Below are 7,797 nucleotides of genomic sequence, written 5' to 3'. Positions count from 1 at the left end.
TGGGACCTGGTCTACACGAGAGAATTAATTTGAAATAACAAGCGGGGCCTCTGCACTGCCAAGCCCGTTATTTCAAAATCTGCCCTCCTGCTTTCCTCGAGAATAAGGGTCATATTGAAATAGCGGTTGTGTGGACACTCCACTGCTGCTATTTTGAAATAACGCCCCCACCAGAGACATTCAAACTCCTTACTCCCCAGTGCTTCTTGGGGAGGGCTGACGGATGGTTTAACAAAAACACTGAACTCCTCGCCCCCCCGCCCCCTCAGTAAAAACCACCAGGAAAAAATTCTGTTGAGAAAAAAAAAAGGGGGGAGCCAAAGTTATTAAGCAAAAGGTGCACCACTCCCTCCAGTTTGGGACCACACAGAACCCACAATGCACCCACATGTACCCCTGAGCCAGGCCTCCCGCAGCGTCCCCCATCCCTATGCTCTCACCCTTGCCTCAAACCCAGTCCCTCCTAGAGCCCCCCCATCCCAGTGCACTCCCTCTCCCCCAGAGCCCCGTCACCAATCAAATCTCCCCCGTCCCCCGCAGAGCCAGGCTCCTGAGGAACAGGACGGCAGGGTAAATGAATCTGACCTTTTAAAGTGGTTGCTCCTGCTGCCTGGCTGCCTCAGCTCACAGCTTGTAGGGGAGGCATCACGTGGCCAGCTCCTGGGTCTCTGCTGGTCACGTGGGCCAGAGCAGTGCACTCCGCTCCCAGCCCAACCCAGCGCCTCCCTAGCGTGGTGCCCTGCGAGTGCCCCCTCATGCCCCTTTCACTGTGACTCTGCTGTGCTCTTCACGCCCCTGCCCCCGCCAGAGGAAAATTGTCCCCGCCTGGCTTCCGTCCCAAAGAAACAGGAAATACCAAACACTGCACATTGCACATGTCTGGGATTTTCTTTTTTTTTAACCGGATGGAACCCGCAAATACCGGACAGTCCGGGTGAAAACCGGACACCTGGCAACCCTATTCCTGGGGCTCTTAATAGAGGTAGCACATCCATATTAAGGCTACATCTGTACTGCAGTGTTATTTCTGGAAGCCTCCGCTATTGCAAAATACCTATTGCGCATCTTTTGTGGGTGCCCATTATTTCAAACTGTAATGGCCTCGCTATTCCGACGTCCCTGTAAATCTCATTCCACGAGGAGTAACGGACATTTTGGGAATAGCAGGTTATTTCGAAAGAAGTGCTGTGCAGACAGCGCCAAACTTCAGTTGAAGCTATTTTGAAACACGCTCAAACGTAGGGTATGTCTACACTACCCCGCTAGTTCGAACTAGCGGGGTAATGTATGCATACCGAACTTGCTAATGAAGCCCAGGATTTGAATTTCATTTGCATAAGCGGGGAGCCGCCATTTTTAAATCCCCGCTGGTTCGAACCCCGTGCAGCGCAGCTACACGGGGCTTGAACTAGGTAGTTCGGACTAGGGTGCCTATTCCGAACTACCGGTACACCTCGTTTCATGGTTGCTTTTCTGGAAAAAGTGGCCAGTCTAGACACAGCCAATGTGTTTGTGCTAGCCCTTCCTGTTACCCATAGGACCATGCTATCCTTCCCATCCAAATGACTGAGCATTGTGATTGCTCTGACATGCTGAGGAGACATGCTCTTGGCTTGCAAGTGTTAGTAGCTAATCACAAGGATCATTCTGACAGGAGGTCTTTCCCTTTCAGCCACAATCACATTGTCACTGGGATCATCGACCAAATTAAACACAATCGTCTGTTTTCAGATAGTTGTCTCCCCACAATGTCAGCGTTTCATTTTCCTCTATGCTATTTCCTGAATACCTGAAGCCAAGGACACAGAATCATGTTTTCAGAAGAAATCGGCATTACACCCTTTTAGGTACCTAGATGCACTAATTAGATTTTCAAAAGCAACAATACCTGGCATTACAAATCCTCGTAAGTGCTCACTGCCAGCCAGCCCCCAGGGTTGCTAAGAGAGGGTGCTGTGCCCCTGCCCTGGAATCTCTGAGGTATATTAAGCTTCTCTAGCCTCAGCAGTCACAACACTGGCTCTTTCCTCAGCTCCTAGTGCACGTTTCCTGGACACTCACTTAATTCCATCTCAAACGGGGCTCCTCAGGCCTCCTGCCCTAGGGCCAGGACCAGCACTGATCCCCAAGATACCCCAGTTACTTACACACACCTGATCCCTCAAAATCACCTGACCAGACTTGAAGCTTCTGGTTTGCAGTTTTCTCTGTCTGCTCCACCCCCTCCTCTTCAACAGCGTCTCCCCTGGTGCAGCCATGGCTGGAGCATGCACAAGCTGCCGTCTGGGACCACCTCCTCGGCCCGCGCAATGGGAGCCGCGCTCGGGGCGCCTCTGCCCAGAGCACACGGGGCATGTTGCTCTGCCTCCCGGAGCGCGGCGCTGGAGGGGGGCCGCCGGGGGGTTGTGCCCCAGGCAGAGGCGGGACAGGCCTCAGGAAGATGGAGAGAGAGGCCCAGCTACTCGCTGTGCCCGGGCAGCATTTGCAGCCCCGGCCCCGCTGCCATCCCGCCTCTAGCCAGGCTCTCCTCCCCCACGCACTGAGCCTCCTTCCCCGAGCCACAGCTGGCCGTTTTTAAAAATAGTGCCATAACGTCACGCCGATGTGGCTCCACCCCCCGTGGTGCACCGCGCATGACCCTGCCCCCAGCACAGCCCTGGCTCCACCCATCTGCTGCTGCCCGTGTTGACGGCGCATGCTCCCCATGCCCACTTTCCCTTCCACTGGCCCGGTACCTTCCCCAGCTGGGGTCAGCTTGCCGGCCTCCTTGCCGGAGTTCCTCGGTCCGGTGGGGTCTTCTAGTGGGGCCGTCCGTCCCGGCAGAGTGGTGCCCCAGAAAAAGTGGTGCCCTATGCAGCTGCGTACTCTAAGGACGGCCCTGTTGCAGGTGTTTGTCTTGATTGGTAGGCCTGGAAGAAACCTGCTTGAATCTTTCCTTTAGGAGGCCTTCTTGAACTAACGGATCCCAGACAGACAGACAGATGCACATTTCTAAAATATAGAGATAGAAGAACAGCAGGTTTACCTGACATTGCTTGGTACGTCATTCCGAAATTCCATCAAGTGTATTTTATTCCTTCATCCCTATAAAGCCTTCACTATGTTTGAACACAAAGCGCGCGAGTCAATCTGGTTTCCAAATGTGAATGCCCATCGAACGCACGATCGTCATCCTGGCATTTGAGTTGATTCAGGCAGTTCTTGCACCACAAAACTCCTGAAATCGGGGGTAACCCTGAGCCCATTCCCCACTGGAGAGTTATTTCAGAACAAGCCTCCTTCTTTCGAAGGCATAAGTGGAACATCCACACGCCCGAGCCTGTCACGTCGAAATCTGCTCTCCGGCTCTCCTCGGGGAAGAAGGCTTGTTTCAAAATCGTTATTTTGAAACAGCAGCACTGGGGCGTCCACACTCTGGCTATTGCGAAATAACAACTCCCCAGACTCACTCGAACTCTGCTCCCCACCGTTGCCTGGGGCTCTGAGTGACCGCAGGGCCTGCGGGGGTTTGCTGTTGGTCACTAGCAAAAACTGGGGAGCGAGCTCAGGCCAGAGAGGCAGGGGGTGCAGCAGGCCCACGGTCCCAGGCTGCCCCCCTGGGGCCCTGTCCCACTCGTTTTGAAACAGTGGCTGTTGCTTGCGTGGTGGTTTGTGTCAGACTGTCCGGTGTTCAGTTCTGTTTATGGTTTGCAGAGTAGCTGGGGGAGGAGCGTGTAGGAGACACAGAGCAAAGGGGAGTGAACTCACCACACAGAGGAGAGCTCGGAAGTGCAAGGGACAGACTCTCGGATGCTTTGCTGGGCAAACACACCCCATCAGAGGCTCTCTCTGCGCTGGCTCTGTGGTTCCACAACCTGCTACTCTGGTGAGTTGAGACAAAGGGCAGAGGGCCCCTGGTTGGGTCTAAAGGGGAGTTTCCATGCTAAGGCCTCCTAGAATCTACAGATATTTGCTGTTGGCAAAGGAAACCAGTGGGACTTCCTGCCACTGGCTTTCAGCAAGATCAGTCTGTGGCATTCCCTGCCACTGGCTTTAAGTGGGGTTAACCTGTGGGACTCCCTGCCACTTGTGCTCAGTGGGATTAATCTGTGGAACTCCCTGCTGCTGGCGCTCAGTGGGGTTATCATGGGGATTGCGCAGTCAGAGTACGCAAGTGAGATGTGTGTTGTGTGAGTGACACTTCCATTTTATCTGAAACAGATGGCGTGTTCTCTAGTCACCAAATTCTTCTTCCCTCCCACTGCCCACTGCCCAGGAGTTTTCTCCCATCGCTTCCACCCTTCCTGGGAGTCCTGCCTCCCAGGCTCTCTAGCCATTAGGCAATTCTGCCCAGCACAGGGAATGCCAAGCTAAGAAGGCTGTGGGGATGCCGTGCCAGACAACCCCAAGTCTCACATGCACGGCACAGCTCCAAGCACCACAGAGGACTAGAAACAGCTCTGTAGATTGAGACTTCCTGTGTGAGACGTGGGGAGGGAAGGACTCTGTCTATTCTCATGAGTCAGTGTGCAGCAGCCACCCGCAGAGGAGCCCAAGGGATGAGGTGCGGGATGAATGGATTTTTCCCCTTGCTGCAGGGAGTCCCGCAGGCCACACGTCCTGCAAGTGGGGCATTACCACAGCCAATTCCCACCTGTTTAGGTCAGTGAGTCCCCACACTGAAGACAGAACCAGCACCCCCTGGTGGGGAAAGGTGACACCCCCATTTCCCACCCTTCTGTATCAGCCGGCCCCTCCTTCTGGTCACAGTCTCAGTGTTGACCAGTTCTATGACTTTCTCTTCCCGCCCCCCTCTTGCACTCTGCTATGGAGCTTGTCTCCCCCTACTGGCCGTAGCGCTATCTTGCGGCAGTGAGTTCCACTGGCTCTGCCCAGTCATTGGGACTGCCAGCCTGGATAGTCTAGAGAAATTCCAGAGAACCAGAGGGTGTCTTGGTGCATTCCTTGCCTGCTCTGTTATGTCTCCCAGCCTCTTCTTCTACGCTCCTGACTCATCTTCTGTCGCCCTTTCCAATCCCTCTTCTGTCTCTCCCCAGGGCATGATGGAGCAAGGCAACGGGACCCTCCCACCAGTAACCTGGGCAAATTCTAGCCAGTCACCAGCATATACGAATTACATTCAGCTGGTTGCAGCCGGGTTGCTGATCCCCACTGTCCTGGTGGGTGTTGTGGGGAACGGTCTGTTCCTGTGGATGCTGGGGTGGAAGATGAAGAGGACGGTGACCACGCTCTGGTTCCTCCACCTGGTCTCCTGTTCTGCCCTCTTCACCCTGCTGATCCCCTTCTTCATCATTTACATCCTGATGGATTTTCACTGGGTCCTTGGCACGGCCATGTGCAAACTCACCAGCACCTGCACCCACCTGGGCATGTTTTCCTCCGTCTTTCTCCTCACCCTCATCAGCCTGGACCGCTACGCCATCATCTGCCACCCTTTCTGGTCCCAGGATCACCGCACCGTGCGCCAGGCCCAGAAGCTGGTTGCAGGGGTGTGGCTGGTCTCCTTGGCCCTCAGTGTTCCCTACCTGGCCTACCAGGAGAGCGGCATGTTGAAGGATGGCAGAGTCGCTTGCACAGATTATTACGTTATCTCCAGAAACCAGACTGGAGATGCCTCGCAGGAGCCCGCACACATTGTGCTGTTTGTGAGCCGGCTTCTGCTGGGCTTTGTGCTGCCCTTCTGTGTCATTGCAGGATGCTACATCCGGATGGGCCTGACAATGAAGGAGAAGGGACTGGCCCGGAGCGGGAAGCCCTTCAAAGTCATGGTGGCAGCGGTGGTGTCCTTCTTCTTCGGCTGGCTGCCCTACCACCTCTACTATATCCTGACGCTCTTCAAAGAGGAGCCCAAGTCATTGACTGTCATCTTCCAGCTCATTTGTGTCATCATGTTCTGCGCCAACGTCTGCTTCATGCCCATCCTCTACCTCTTTGTGGGGCAGACGTTCCGTCAGGTCCTCAGGGCATCCTTGCTCTCTGTGATCAAAGCAGCGTTTTATGAGGATCTCGACAGCGATGGGTTGGGACCCGAATCCAGTGGGAGGAACCAGCGAGAAACTGACTGCACAGAAGTACAGAAAAAACTTGGGGCTGTGCTAGTTCTTGCTACCTAGTGACATTAGTTTCATGGGATTCTAGCTATTTTAACATTTTTTAGCTTGAATAGTTCCTTGGGTCTAGATTCAGAGCTGGCTCTAGATAATCTTGTGTTCTAGGCACCTTGGCACATTCTAATCCCCCTAGCATCTGGAGGGTTCTAGATTCCTCTTTGGTTCTAGAATGGTTTCAGGCCTTGTACATAAGTAGTTTTAAACTCTAAATGCTCCTGTGAGTTCTCTATTAAACTGACTCTAGAACTGTGTGTCGTTTTAGATGCCAAAATGTGTTCAAACTGCATAAACTCCCATGTATTCCAGATACATCACTGCACGCCAATCCCCCAAGGATTCCAACTTTCATTGTATGTCAGAGCCTGCTGGAATCACTTGGGTTCTAGATTTCTGGATATTGGTAGGACTTCACACTCTGTAACTGATTTGATACCCTCTACCCTCAGCCCTGAGCCCCCTCCCACACTCAGAACCCCTTGCCCTCACCCTTATCCCAAGAATTTGCTATGTTCCCCCATACGGCGGTGACGTGTCCCACATAACAAAATTCATTCTGCAGCTGGGTGTGAAAAATTGGAAGAGTGGTCAGAGCAAGGCGGGGCTTGGAGCAACATTCCCTCTCATATGATCCAGCCATGTGCAGATTGTTCCCATCCATGTGTGGAATAAATTTTGCAACGTGTGCTGGGGCATGTGCACCACCGGAAGAAACATAAACTTCACTGTGGGGCAGTATTGGAATCTCTCCTGAGAGACCCGGCTTCTAGGGGACACTGGCTTGGAGCCAGGACTCCTGGGCTGTGCCTTGGCGGTGGCAGGGGAGCGGTGTAGGTCTTGCTGTGACTCTCCCAGCACAGGTGGAGGGTGAACTCTGCTTGAACCCTTCCCCCCTGCCCTCCCACTGCTTTTGCAATGACACTGGTCTTGTGGAACCCTGCTGCCACGAGATAGGTCCGGCAGGGTGGCAGGAGACATCCACACACGTGGCTGGAGGCCGAGCCGGGTCCCACGGTGCCGCTGGCCGCGGGCTTGCTGGGATCTGCAAAGGGGCTGGGAGGCTGCTGAGGCCATGAGGAGAGGCAGGATGTGCACAGGCCAAGGCCGGCTCAAAAAGCGGCTGAGGGGGGAGCTGGGCTCCGGGTCGGCTCAGGGAGCTGCTGAGGGGGGAGCTGAGTTCCAGGAGCTGCCGTGACCATCTGGCATGTACAGAGCAGCTTGGGAAATGCTGTGATGGGAACTGAGACGGGCCCTGGTCCTTCCGCCCAGCTCTGGAAGGGGACGTGAACGTCACACAGAGGTGGGACCCGACCTCCTGCAGAGCTGAGCTGCCCCACACCAGGGAGAGCTCCGGCAGCCCAACCAAATCCCCCTCCCGCAGCGCCAGGCACCAGAGGACCGAGACAGGTAAGTTAATCTGACTTTTAAAGTGGCTGCTCCTGCCACCCGGCCTGACTGCCTCTGTTCGCAGTGTGTTCAGGGAGGCAGCATGTGGCTCAGCTTCTCCTGGCTCACTGCTCCGCTCCCACCCCATCCTAGCACCCCCCTAGTGTTTCGCCAGGAGACAACTGCCCCCCCTCTCCCTCACTACGTCTCTGATGTAGGACTTCTGAGTTCCTAGCAGCACCAGTGAGTTTGCTGGCTGGAGACCCCTTCTGGACCACGGCCTTGGCTCAGATGGTCGGCCAGG

At 54.7% G+C, this 7,797-nt stretch overlaps 1 pseudogene; it reads left to right on the top strand.

Annotated features, from left to right (window-relative positions):
• Positions 1 to 4,944: 4,944 nt before the first annotated feature.
• Positions 4,945 to 6,421, top strand: LOC142819569 (putative G-protein coupled receptor 33; annotated as a pseudogene).
• Positions 6,422 to 7,797: the final 1,376 nt, after the last annotated feature.

The sequence above is a fragment of the Pelodiscus sinensis genome, chromosome 24 (genome assembly GCF_049634645.1).
Source record: "Pelodiscus sinensis isolate JC-2024 chromosome 24, ASM4963464v1, whole genome shotgun sequence".
Lineage (NCBI taxonomy): Eukaryota > Metazoa > Chordata > Testudines > Trionychidae > Pelodiscus > Pelodiscus sinensis.
Note: the sequence above shows the minus strand (reverse complement) of the source record. Positions and strands in the feature narration are given on the sequence as shown.